Source organism: Schistocerca americana, chromosome 6 (genome assembly GCF_021461395.2).
Source record: "Schistocerca americana isolate TAMUIC-IGC-003095 chromosome 6, iqSchAmer2.1, whole genome shotgun sequence".
Taxonomy (NCBI): Eukaryota; Metazoa; Arthropoda; class Insecta; order Orthoptera; family Acrididae; genus Schistocerca; species Schistocerca americana.
This window is the reverse complement of record NC_060124.1, coordinates 330072224-330086530: the sequence shown is the minus strand read 5'-3', so window position 1 is coordinate 330086530 and position 14307 is coordinate 330072224. Positions and strand designations below refer to the sequence as shown.

General features: G+C 38.5%; 1 protein-coding gene across 1 annotated transcript in view; it reads right to left on the bottom strand.

Moving 5' to 3' along the window:
- LOC124619798 overlaps positions 1-14307 on the bottom strand; it is a 424654-nt gene that overhangs the window by 189473 nt on the left and 220874 nt on the right. The window lies entirely within an intron of this gene.

Below are 14307 nucleotides of genomic sequence, written 5' to 3'. Positions count from 1 at the left end.
AAATTTTCTTGACATGCCACCTGTGTATGGTATGAAGGCTGTGGCTATATCATCCTCCATGATTTCTTCCATCGTCACAGTTTGTGCTGTAGTGGTGAGGCAAAGAGAGTGTTTAAATCTGCCATTTTTTTGGAAGACAGTTCTGAGGTATTCCAGTTACTTGGCAGACTCTGTGTGTCTGAGATGGTGTGCACTCTTTGTATTAGTGCTTTTAGTACCACATTCCTCTGTACAGGGTGGTGGCAGCTATCTGCATACAAATACAGGTCTGTGTGCATTTTCTTCTGATACACACTGTGGCCCATGATGCCATCAGCTCTTCTCTTGACCACGACATCCAGGAATGGTTGGCTTCCTTCTTCTTCAGTTTCCATAGTGAATTTGCTGTTGGGATGTACCAAGTTCAGACATACAAGGAAGTCAAGGAGTTTGTCCCTTCCATGGGGACAGATGGTGAATGTATCATCTACATAACAAGAAAGCAAGTAGGTTTCCATTTGGATGATGTCAAGGCCTGCTTTTGAAATGCTCCATATATAAACTCTCAACCATTGATGAGAGTGGCTGCCCACTGTGACCCCCTCTGTTTGCTCATACTATTCTTAATTAAAAAGAAAATACATGGAGGGTAGGACATGCCTGAAAACGTCAGTGGTCTACTTATCAAATTTTTGACCAATGAGTTCATCAAGATATCTGAGTCCTTTAGCCTGTAGTTCTTGAGGCATTTCACAAAATCTACAGAACTGTGATGTAATGTGGGTATTTAACTACATAATGACTTAGTATCTCTGTCAGGTGTTTTGCCAGCAGATATGTAGGAGCTCTGATGTTGCTATCAGTGGGGCATAACAGCAACCCATCTTTGTGGACCTTGGGGAGTCCATAAAGCCTTGGCGGTACAGGTCCTTGTGATGACAATGTCTTCCTGACCTCCTTGACAACTCCAAATCCTTTGTCATTTTTATTTATATTTTTAAATTCAATTTTAATAGTCTGTAGTTCACCTTTAGTGTTCTATAGAGCACTTGCCCGAAAAGGCAAAGGTCCCTAGTTTGTCTCGCTCCAGCACACAGTTTTAATCTGCCAGGAAGTTTCAGTGTCATGTTTATTGTTTTATTAAATTTGTAAATTCTTTTTTAGTAATTTTATTTCATTTTTATATCATTAGCTTTTTCTTCACTAAATGCTCTGAACCAAGGTGGGATTTTTGTAGTCATTAAAAAAGGGAAGAAAGTAAAAAAGACAAGGAAGAAATGCAGCAGGATTGTAATGTAGTTCATGCTGCATTGTCAAAAGTGACTGCACCATAAGCATTGCCACCACTGTAGGTTGATGTGCTGCAATGGCAATCCATGACTGCTGTTTTAGATTGGTCGTGGGATTATTACAACTGAAGCCCTCCGTAACCACAGTTGAAATCTTCCGCTGTGTGAACTAGTTAAATTCTTATCTTTCATAATTATAGTCAAAGGATTTGTGATAACTGTTCATCAACTACCCAAACCTCATCAAATTTCTTGACTCGCAATGCTAGGACTTGATTTATAGACTGAAGCATAATTTTAGCTGTTGGTCTTTGTTACAATTGGCAACAGATATCAACTCCCTCTAATTTGTGTACTCATAATCCGCAAATTCTCTCCAAAATTACAAATTTCTGTTACTGTATGCTCTTCATAAATGCTATTTACCACCAGTCACATTTGTTCTGAGTCCTGTCACAACTGCCACATATGAGGTTCTGCTGATTCTTTACCATGCTATCTAGCAGCAAAGTAAACTCTGATTGGCAGTCAAAACTTCCTACTGTTCAAGCGCCTGCTCAACTTACTGCTTCAGCACACTCACCAAGCTCTTCTGATCAGAGTTCTTTTCTCAAAGTTCTGTAGCTACTGCTGGAAGTTAAAGGTACAAGTTCAATATCCATCTCTCAAAATAAATATGAGGCTCTTCCTTAACTATGTCTTGTGCATTGCACTGTTCTTTACAATGACTGTGTGTTACAAAGCTGTTACATTATTTGAAACATCACAAAACCCTGATAAGGACAACATCCAAAAAGGCAGGAACCAACAGCATGGAACAAATTTCTCAATCAACAGGAATCACAAATGTGGTAGGATGTTTATTGTCAACCTGGCTTGCAGATATGCTGTATCTATCTATCTCATGACACATGTGCATAAAAACTTTCTGTAGTGTCAATCATAGTGTAATGCACTGTAGTCTATTTTTTTCCCCCTTAGGCAGCAGTGTGGAATTGTACTGAGTGCCTTCCAGATGTCATGGAACACAGCATCAACACAGCATCAGCATCAATCTACTGCTTTCTAGGTCTCATTGGTGAACAGAATGAACTAGGTTTCACATGATCATTGTTTTTGGAAACTATGTTGATTCCTACAGAGTTGACTTTCAGTCCCTAGATATATCATAATATATAAGCATAAAACATATTCCAAAATTTTATGATAGATCAACATCAGAGATACAGGCCTACATTTTTGTGTCTGTTCGATGACCCTTCTTGAAAACCTGATGGCTTACAGTTTATCTAATTATTAGGGATGCTTCACTCCTGCAGTGATCTACAGTATGCTGCAGCTCAAAGAGGGGCAAGTTATTTTGCATACTCTATGCAGAAATGAATTGGTATCACTTCAGGTACAGTGGCCTTTCCTCTGTTGAGTGACTTCAGTTGTTTTTCCGCCCCATGGTTATTTATTTTAGTATCTGTCATTCTAATATTCACACAACCATTTAGAGGAGGAACTACAGCATACTCTTTGTCAGTGAAACAGTTTTGGAAAAAGGTGGTTAGTACTTTGGTCTTCTCCATGACATCAATTCTTCTCTGGACAGATGCCTTTGATCTACTAATTAATTTAACATAAGACCAAAACTTCTTAGGAGTTCATGTCAGTTCAATAGAGAGAATTTCACTTCTGAATTTATTGAATACTTCACACATGGCTCTCATTACAGTAATTTTGGCTTCATTTTGTTTTTGTTTTTCTCTGAGACTTTCACTACATTTGAATTTGCAGTGAAGCAGTCTTTGCAGTATCGAGCCACAGTGGTTCTTTCTCATCTCACACAGCTTTGCTCGGCACATACCTGCTTTAAGTGATATGTACAATACTCTTGAATGTGTTCCATTGATGCTCCACATTGTCAGTGATAGATATGTACTCATAATGTTAATCCCTCAGGTAATCTGAAATCTTCTAAACAGAAATATCTTCTTACCTTACTTTACATTCCTACTTACAGCCAAATTCAGTGAAGCTGTAATGGCCTTATTATCACTGCTTCCTTGTTCTACACTAACTGAGCTGAAATGTTCAGGCGTGTTGGTGACCAGGCCATCTAATGTCATCTTCATGCATTGGTTCTCTGATTAGCTGATCCAGATAATTTTTGCATAAGGCATTTTGAATGATTTACATGATTCTCTGTGCCTCCTGCCTGCCTAAATGCTTGTCTTACAGTCTACTACTGAAAATTTGAAATTTCCACCTAATACTATACCATAACCAGGAAATTTATGCAAAATGTTCTCCAAGTCTTCCATCAAATGTTCCACCATTACTCTCCTGAGGCAAGGGCCATATAGAAGTGTCAAATGATCATGTCTGAAGCACCTCTAACACTTGTCTTCACTCAAATTCTTTTGTATTTGGAATCTGTACTTACCTCAATAGATATTATCATACTTTTTATGGCTATAAACTCTCCTCCAGCACCGTAGTTCAACCTACAATTGCAATGTTCATTCTGAGGTGAATTTGGTAGTTCTTTGCTACTGACAACTGGTTTCAGCCATTTTGCATCCATACCAGTATGTGGGCACCATTAGCCTTTATAAACAAGACTAGCTCTGGAACCTTTCCATTGATGCTCCTGCAGCTAGCTAACTAAACAGTTTTCCTTCTCTGGTCTGCAGTAACGAATGCTACTCTCTTTAATTAATGGGGTTAATATGTCTGAAATCAGAATGTACCTTATCAGGCCTGTGGAGATATTTCTCTATTCTAAAAAAGCCATATGTGCTTGCCGTACATTCTCTCTGCTGCCTGAGTACTGCTTCCTGCATGTAGTGCACACCTGACCTATTAAGAAGGTTTTTTTAATTTTCCACTAGGTTATGGAAGAAAAATAAAAAAATCTTCAAATGGGATTTTTGGTGGGGGAGGGGGGGCCTTAATGGTGGTGGTTTAAGGACAGTCACTCTATATAATAGCAATATTCATCAAGTGTTTAAGGTTCTTTTTCAAATAAGTTCTCTATAAACATTACATTAAATTCTGAAAAGCACTAATTCCAGTACCTATGAGAATGTTATATGTGCACTAATAAAAACTTATAGTGACTTGATAGAAATGTCTGTTTGAGTGTGTGTGTGTGTGTGTGTTTTAAAAGGGGGGGGGGGGGGGAGAGAGAGAGAGAAAGAAAGGGGGAGGGGCGTCTGTTTGGAGAAAGATAAAGAGAAAAAGATCAAACGTTCAATCAAATTTTGGATCTTTAAGTGCACCTATGTGGGATTAATTCCCTATCTACTTTTTTATGTGTCATTTCTATGTTGTAATTTCAGTTATATTAAGAATACTAATATATTCAAAAAATAAATACGAATTAGTGAAAAGACTTACAGCAACATGTATTTAATTTTATAATGCAACAGTTTCTGATAAGTATCATGACTAAAGTATTGTTGAGAACCACCGTGAGGTGCATGGCAGAGGGTATGTCCAATTGTACCAGTTATAAGGGTTTCTTCCTGTTCCATTCACTTATGGAGCATGGGGAGAATGATTGTTTGAATGCCTCAGTGCATGCAGAAATTATTCTAATCTTAAATAGCCCCACGATCCCTATGTGATGATATGTAGGGGGTTGTAGTATATTCCTAGAGTACTCATTTAAAGCCGGTTCTTGAAACTCCATTTATCTTCAAGAGTCTTCCAGTTCAGTTCTTTCAGCATCTCTGTGACACTCTCCCAAGGATTGAACAAACTTGTGACTATTCGTGCTGCCCTTCTCTGTATATGTTCAATATCCCCTGTTAGCACTATTGGCTATGAGCCCCCACACTTGAGCAATACTCTATAACTGATCGCACAAGAAATTTGTAAGCAATCTCCTTTGTAGATTGATTGTACTTACCCAATATCCTACCAATAAACCAAAGTTTACCACCTGCTTTACCCATGACAACCAATGTGATCATTCCATTGCATATTCCTACAAAATGTTACATGCAGGTATTTATATGAGTTGGCTGATTCCAACAGTGATTCACTGATATTATAGTCATAGGATACTATGGTTTTTCATTTTATGAAGTGAAAAATTTTACATTTCTTAGAATTTAAAGCAAGCTGTTAAATCCTGGACCACTTTGAAATCTTATCAAGATCTGACTGAATATTTATGTAGCTTCTTTCAGATAGCAGTTCATTGTAGATAACTGTATCATCTACAGAAAGCTTGAGTTAAATATTATTAATATTGTCTGCAAGGTCATTAATATACAACTTCAACAGCAAGGGTCTCAACACACTTCTGTGGGTCACATCCAAAGTTACATCTGCATCTGACAATGACTCTCCATCCACGATAACATGCTGTGTCCTCCCTACCAAAAAGTCCAACATGTCAGGGGCTTCCAAACCATGCATATCTATATCTAAGTAAATATTATAAGCCCCCCCCCCCCCCCCCCCCCTCTCATGTTGGTCCTCTCAAGGCAAGGAATTTGTGTGTTAAATTTGGACCACTTTGGTGTATGGACCTGGGAAGAATTATTACACATACACAAATCTGCCATTGCCCATGAATTCATTTTGCCAAATACACTACCCAGATCAAGAAACATGATCCCAGACAATTTCTGTATGCTGAGCCCCGCTGCTGCACGTATCTGCATTGCAATTTCATAAATGTCTCTATGCCAATGCTTCTTAATAGGTAAATAGACAGATTCTATTTTTGCCTAGAATCATTTGCACTTAGTGCTTGAAAGGTGTCAAAAGTCCTGCCATGTGTCAGGAATTTCCTTAACTTCACCCAACTGTACAAGTGTCTTAGCAGTAAAGAGTAAATGTATTAAAACTTAATGCATACTGTGGCAATTTTTCATGCATCTCAGTGTTTATGATATAATATCTCTTGATATGTGTATCATACAATGATGTATTTGTGCAGGTGGATTCAGCTGCATATGTGGATACTGTCTACGAAATACATGGAGAACAGCATTAGTAGCAAGGAAATAATAAATTTAAACACAAGCATGATGCAGCAGTTTTTCATGCAACTCAGTGTTTATGACATCACATCTCCCAGTCTATGTTTCATACCATGATATACTTTTGTAGGTGCATTTTGTGACATTTGTGGATACTGTCTGCACAATTTATGTGAATACAATTAGTAGCATAAAAGTAATACATTTAAATTTCAAGCATGATGCAACAGTTTTTCACGATTTTATCCTGAATACATTAGGTATGTGGTTCTTACCCCATAGTGATTGTTGCCTGACAGTAAAGGATATGTGTAACAAGTTTCATTGGAATCACTCCAGTGGCTTAGGAGGAGATGTGGAACACACACACATACACATTTTGTCATATTTAGTCTTTCCCCATGGCTTTGCCTGTGAACACGAATGTCACATACAATGCGCACATCTCGTGGTCCATCCCCTCCTCCCTCCTTGCCCATCACCTTGCCTTTATATCTGTCCATCTCCTCCTCCCACCTCTCAAACCAGCTCCTCTTCTCTCTCCTCTTTTTTTACATCTACTCTTCCACCTTCCCTCTGTCCATCCTGATCTCCCCTCTCTCTGTCCACCTCCTCCATCCCCTCTCTTTATGTCCATCTCCTCCTCTCTCTCCCTCTTTGTCTTTATATCCCCTCTTGCCCCCTCTTCCTGTACCTACCCCCTCACACTCTACTCAACCCCTCCTGCTCTCTCCATCTATTTCTCTATCCATCACAAAAATGGCTCTGAGCACTATGGGACTTAACTTCTAAGGTCATCAGTCCCCTAGAACTTACAACTACTTAAACCTAACTAACCTAAGGACATCACACACATCCATGCCTGAGGCAAGATTCAAACCTGTGACCGTAGCGGTCGTGCGGTTCCAGACTACAACGGCTAGAACCGCTCGGCAAACTCCGACCGGCCTTTATCCATCACAACCTTCCCCCAGGCATGCCCATCTGCACATGCAGCCCCTGAAAAAGATGTCATTAAAGCATGCGGGTACTGTCCCACAAGCCTCTTGCGCAGCACAGCCTTTATGTCAAGGGCTTAGAAACCCCCTTTTTCCCATGACATGAATGTTGCCATGCAAAGCAGTCCAATATAGCAGGCTGATACTACTCTAACCCAACATGTTTGTTGTGCTGGACAGCCTACACATTGGGTGCCAAATCAAGAAGCCTTGCAGAACAGCCTACATGTCAGGGGCAAGAAATAGTTTTCCAGGCCCCAACATGTAGGCTTCTCTCCATGAGAGGTGTGTACTGAACTGTACTGTAGGGGATACATGTGCTGATGGGTGTAGCTGGGGACTGGTTGAGACTTACAGAGGAGGGGATGGGCAGAGTGAGGAGGAGTAGCCAATGGACAAAGAGAGTGGAGGAGGAGGAAATGCAAGTTGAAGAGGGGGAGACAAAGAGGGAAAGAGAGGGTGAGTGAGAGAGGGATATGGCTAGAAAGTGGGTGGAGAAAGAAATAGTCAGAGAGATGGGATGGAAGGGATGAATGAAGATTATTGTTCGTGAATACTATTACTGGGCATGTTGGCTATCGTCTTTTCAGATGCCACTGCCCTGAAGATATGGTTTCACTATTAAGACTAGCATATATACAGGATGGTCCATTGATCATGACCGGGCCAAATATCTCACAAAATAAGTGTCAAACAAAAAACTACAAAGAATGAAACTTGTGTAGCTTGAAGGGGAAAACCAGATGGCGCTTTGGTTGGCCCACTAGATAGTACTGCCATAGGTCAAATAGATATCAATTGCATTTTTTAAAATAGGAACCCCCATTTTTTATTACATATTCGTGTAGTATGTGAAGAAATATGAGTGTTTTAGTTGCACCACTTTTTTCGCTTTGTGATAGATGGTGCTGTAATAGTCACAAACATATAAGTATGTGGTATCATGTAACATTCCACCAGTGAGGATGGTATTTGCTTTATGATAAATTACCCATGTTAAAATGGACCATTTACCAATTGTGGAAAAGTTCACTTGCTGGAGGGTTTTGTGCAGTCTATGTACATTTCAGATTGAACTGTTCTCGTGTACAAAATGGGTTTTAGATAAAAATATACTCAAGGATGTCTTTTAATTTGGTAGTAAGTAGGGTTGTGAAAGTTCTGCAGAGCTCACTGTTGTAACATGTTGTTGTTGTTATTGTGGCCATCAGTCCAGAGACTGGTTTGATGCAGCTCTCCATGCTACTCTATCCTGTGCAAGCTTCTTCATCTCCCAGTACCTACTGCAACCTATGTCCTTCTGAATCTGTTTAGTGCATTCATCTCTTGGTCTCCCTCTACTATTTCTACCCTCCACACTGCCCTCCAATACTAAATTGGTGATCCCTTGATGCCTCAGAATATGTCCTACCAAGCGATCCCTTCTTCTAATCAAGTTGTGCCACAAATTTCTCTTCTCCCCAATTCTATTCAATACCTCCTTATTAGTTATGTGATGTACCCATCTAATCTTCAGCATTCCTCTATAGCACCACATTTCGAAAGCTTCTATTCTCTTCTTGTCTAAACTATTTATTGTCCACGTTTTACTTCCATACATGGCTACACTCCATGCAAATACTTTCAGAAACGACTTCCTGACACTTAAACCTATGCTCGATGTTAACAAATTTCTCTTCTTCAGAAACGCTTTCCTTGCCATTGCCAGTCAACATTTTATATCCTCTCTACTTCAACCATCATCAGTTATTTTGCTCCCCAAATTGCAAAACTCCTTTACTACTTTAAGTGTCTCATTTCCTAACCTAATTCCCTCAGCATCACCAGACGTAATTTGACTACATTCCATTATCCTTGTTTTGCTTTTGTTGATGTTCATCTTATATCCTCCTTTCAAGACACTGTCCATTCCATTCAACTGCTCTTCCAAGTCCTTTGCTGTCTCTGACAGAATTACAATGTCATCGGCGAACCTCAATGTTTTTATTTCTTCACCGTGGATTTTAATACCTACTCCGAATTTTTCTTTTGTTTCCTTTACTACTTGCTCAATATACAGATTGAATAACATTGAGGAGAGGCTACAACCCTGTCTCACTCCCTTCCCAACCACTGCTTCCCTTTCATGCCCCTCGACTCTTATAACTGCCATCTGGTTTCTGTACAAATTGTAAATAGCCTTTCACTCCCTGTATTTTACCCCTACCACCTTTAGAATTTGAAAGAGAGTATTCCAGTCAATACTGTCAAAAACTTTCTCTAAGTCTACAAATGCTAGAAATGTAGGTTTGCCTTTCCTTAATCTTTCTTCTAAGATAAGTCGTAAGGTCAGTATTGCCTCACATGTTCCAACATTTCTACAGAATCCAAGCTGATCTTCCCCGATGTCAGCTTCTACCAGTTTTTCCATTCGTCTGTAAAGAATTCACGTTAGCATTTTGCAGCTGTGTCTTATTAAACTGATAGTTCAGTAATTTTCACATCTGTCAACACCTGGTTTCCTTGGGATTGGAATTATTATATTCTTCTTGAAGTTTGAGGGTATTTCACATGTCTCATACATCTTGCTCACCAGATGGTAGAGATTTGTCAGGGCTGGCTCTCCCAATAATGATGTCTACTCCTGGGGCTTTTTTACAATTTAGGTCTTTCATTGCTCTGTCAGACTCTTCACGCAGTATCTTATCTCCCATTTCATCTTCGTCTACCTCCTCTTCCATTTCCATAATATTGTCCTCAAGAACATTGCCCTTGTATAGACCCTCTATGTACTCCTTCCACCTTTCTGCTTTCCCTTCTGTGCTTAGAACTGGGTTTCCATCTGAGCTCTTGATATTCATGCAAGTGGTTCTCTTCTCTCCAAAGGTCTCTTTAATTTTCCTGTAGGCAGTATCTATCTTACCGCTAGTGATATACACCTCTACATCCTTACATTTGTCCTCTAGCCATCCCTGCTTAGCCATTTTGCACTTCTGTCGATCCCATTTTTGAGACATTTGTGTTCCTTTTTGCCTGCTTCATTTACTGCATTTTTATATTTTCTCTTTTCATCAATTAAATTCAATATCTCTTCTGTTACCCAAGGATTTCTACTAGCCCTTGTCTTTTTACCTACTTGATCTTCTGCTGCTTTCATTATTTCATCTCTCAAAGCTACCCATTCTTCTTCTACTGTATTTCTTTTCCACATGAAACATGTGATGCCATATTTTTTTTCTTCTTCTTCCAGAACATTTGTCTCACAGTGTAACAGGGTGTGCACTTTTGACTCTCTGAGTCCACTCAGTGCTATTTTGTGACTGGTCATGGTGGAGACCCATTATCTTGAGGTATATGTGGAAGGTATCTAGCCAACATTGCCAGTCTCCAAATATCTCATTTACTGTTGACTTTCAACGGTAACTTACAGTTTATGACAGTTTTCTGAGCTGCTTGAAGTATGTTTCCATGCCACCATAGGAGGTTTTCCCTCTTTTCCTCAAGTAATGCTGTTTTATGGCTATTTAGATTGTATTTACATTTAATTCTCATGGTGTACATTACACTTTGAGTTTGATTTCATTATTATTATTAAAATAAGTACATATATTATGATAAGGCCACTAAGTTTAAGAAACAAGTTATGGTATGACTACAGAGGAGTCAACCCTACAAATTATGCTGGGAGCATTTTTCTGCAATGACAGCTATGAATTTAAAGTTTTTGTGTAGTTGCACCCCTTATTTCTATGAGAACAATGGATGGAATGCATTTTTCCATACTGGTAATCCCTACAACATTTGCGTTTTCCAGAAGAAAAGACACAAGATTGATATGTATGTCCCATCTCAAGCTGCTCCGGATTGATTCCCAAGAATTTCATACAGTTTTTTCTTTTTTTTAACAATGTCATATCCTGTCCATGATTTTATATCACACAATATTTATTTCTTGGTGTTAAATTCTGTTACTGGAATCTCTGTAGTGCTTATGTGTGGATGATTCTCATCAAAATACTGAACAATTTCATTCACAGCTCTGTTGCACTAAACCACCAATCTGTCACAAACTTTGTGTAATTGCATTAATTTTATGGAGAATAATTCACTTAATAACTCACTATAGTCATAACCAAAGCTACCAATGACATTATAATTAAAAGAATAGAACCATCAAATCACTGAAGGAGGTGGTGTGGTAGTTAAAACACTGGACTTGTGTTCGGGAGGATTGGGATTCAAATTTTTGTCTAGCCATCAAGGTTTACATTTCTGAAATTTTCTTAAATGTCTCGTGGTTAATGAAGGGATGGTTCCTGTAGAAAGCATATGACTGACTTCCTTCCATACCTTTCACAATCTGGTTTTGTGCTGTGTGTCTAATAACCTCATCGTCAGACTGTGTGCGTAGTGTAAAATTTTTGTAATCATAAAGTCACTGATTCAAATCTTGCTAGCACTGTCATTTTTTCTTTTATTTAGCTTCATCATCATCATCATCATCATCATCATCATCATCATCATTTAAGACTGATTATGCCTTTCAGCGTTCAGTCTGGAGCATAGCCCCCGTATAAAATTCCTCCATGATCCCCTATTCAGTGCTAACATTGGTGCCTCTTCTGATGTTAAACCTATTACTTCAAAATCATTCTTAACCGAATCCAGGTACCTTCTCCTTGGTCTGCCCCAACTCCTACCCTCTACTGCTGAACCCATGAGTCTCTTGGGTAACCTTGCTTCTCCCATGTGTGTAACTTGACCCCACCATCTAAGCCTGTTCATCCTGACTGCTACATCTATAGAGTTCATTCCCAGTTTTTCTTTGATTTCCTCATTGTGGACACCCTCCTGCCATTGTTCCCATCTACTAGTACCTGCAATCATCCTAGCTACTTTCATATCCATAACCTCAACCTTGTTGATAAGGTAACCTGAATCCACCCAGCTTTCGCTCCCATTTAACAAAATTGGTCGAAAGATTGAACGGTGCACAGATAACTTAGTCTTGGTACTGACTTCCTTCTTGCAGAAGAGAGTAGATCATAGCTGAGCGCTCACTGCATTAGCTTTGCTACACCTCGCTTCCAGTTCTTTCACTATGTTGCCACCCTGTGAGAATATGCATCCTAAGTACTTGAAAACGTCCACCTGTTCTAACTTTGTTCCTCCTATTTGGCACTCAATCCGTTTATATTTCTTTCCCACTGACATTACTTTCGTTTTGGAGATGCTAATCTTCATGCCATAGTCCTTACATTTCTGATCTAGCTCTGAAATATTACTTTGCAAACTTTCAATCGAATCTGCCATCACAACTAAGTCATCCGCATATGCAAGACTGCTTATTTTGTGTTCACATATCTTGATCTCACCCAGCCAGTCCATTGCTTTCAACATATGATCCATAAATAATATGAACAACAGTGGAGACAGGTTGCAGCCTTGTCTTACCCCTGAAACTATTCTGAACCATGAACTCAATTTACCGTCAACTCTAACTGCTGCCTGACTATCCATGTACAGACCTTTAATTGCTTGCAAAATTTGCCTCCTATTCCATAATCTCGTAGAACGGACAATAACTTCGTCCTAGGAACTCGGTCATATGCCTTTTCTAGATCTATAAAGCATAGATACAGTTCCCTGTTCCACTCATAACACTTCTCCATTATTTGCCGTAAGCTAAAGATCTGGTCCTGACAACCTCTAAGAGGCCTAAACCCACACTGATTTTCATCCAATTGGTCCTCAACTAATACTCGCACTTTCCTTTCAACAATACCTGAGAAGATTTTACCCACAATGCTGATTAAAGAGATACCTCTGTAGTTGTTACAATCTTTTCTGTTTCAATGTTTAAAGATTGGTGTGATTACTGCTTTTGTTCAGTCTGATGGAACCTGTCCTGACTCCCAGGCCATTTCAATTATCCTAATTATCCAATTATACTAATTTTGAATTTGATTGAATATTCTAATTTTCAGGGGTGATCAGTAAGTAAAAATTGAAAGATGTTACTTTTATTAAAAATTATGTTTCAATATTTGTTAGTTGACATTTCCAATGTTAATGAATATGGAATTGAAAGAAAAGAAAAAATTTGCTGCTAACAGGATTCAAACGAGTGACTCAATTATTATAAACTGTTGCACTACACACATAGTAACTGATGACATCGTTAATAATGTGGAAATGTTTTTGTACTTAACAACAATCAAAATATTCTAATTTTCAAAGCCACTACTTTTGGGAATTGATACCTGAATAGTGGTTTTCAAATCTTGTAAGGATGATGAAAACTGAAAAAGGCCAGTTCTCAAGGTCCCCTTTTAAGAAAGCAAACTGTAATTGGCTCTTGATAAGTGTATTAAGTCAGAGGCATATCAGAATGTATGAACTCATGTTTCCTTTAAACTCAAACTTCCATCATTTTTCAAGCAATACTGTGATGCTGACACAATTAAATATTTTTTCTAGGTCAAAGACATAAATATTTTTTTCTAAATCAAAGAACACAACAGTAACATATTTCCTATACCCTACATCAGTTGTTATAGTATCAATTAACTGTGGAGCAGCTACACAAATTGACATAGTTTTCATAATAATTTCAAATTTTAAATTGTGTTTACTAAAAAATGCAGTACTGGATGAATAATTATACAAAAAGATTGAAAGTAGTCCGGCACTAACTAATAGTGGTTTTTAATGTAGACTATGCAAACTGTTCATCAGATTGTCATTTTGGGTCATTTCACACCACTAGGAGTACTCTCTTGTGATCATGCTTGTAGATCATGATGTTTCAATTTATTTGATAATCATGGCAATGTAACAGAATGACCATAGCCCTGCAATTTTTTATAAATGTTGGAACATCAAACAGGCTGCACACATAGTGATGTATTTTTCTTAAGAAAGCCCCAATTCTGGCACATTGACATTACATCTGTTGGTAGCTCAACATTAATATTATAGATAATACCTGCTTCTAATTATACCTTGCCACGGTAAAATACGTGAAGAAAAAATATTGAAGGGAAGCTGATCTATAAATTCTAATTAATTCTTTCA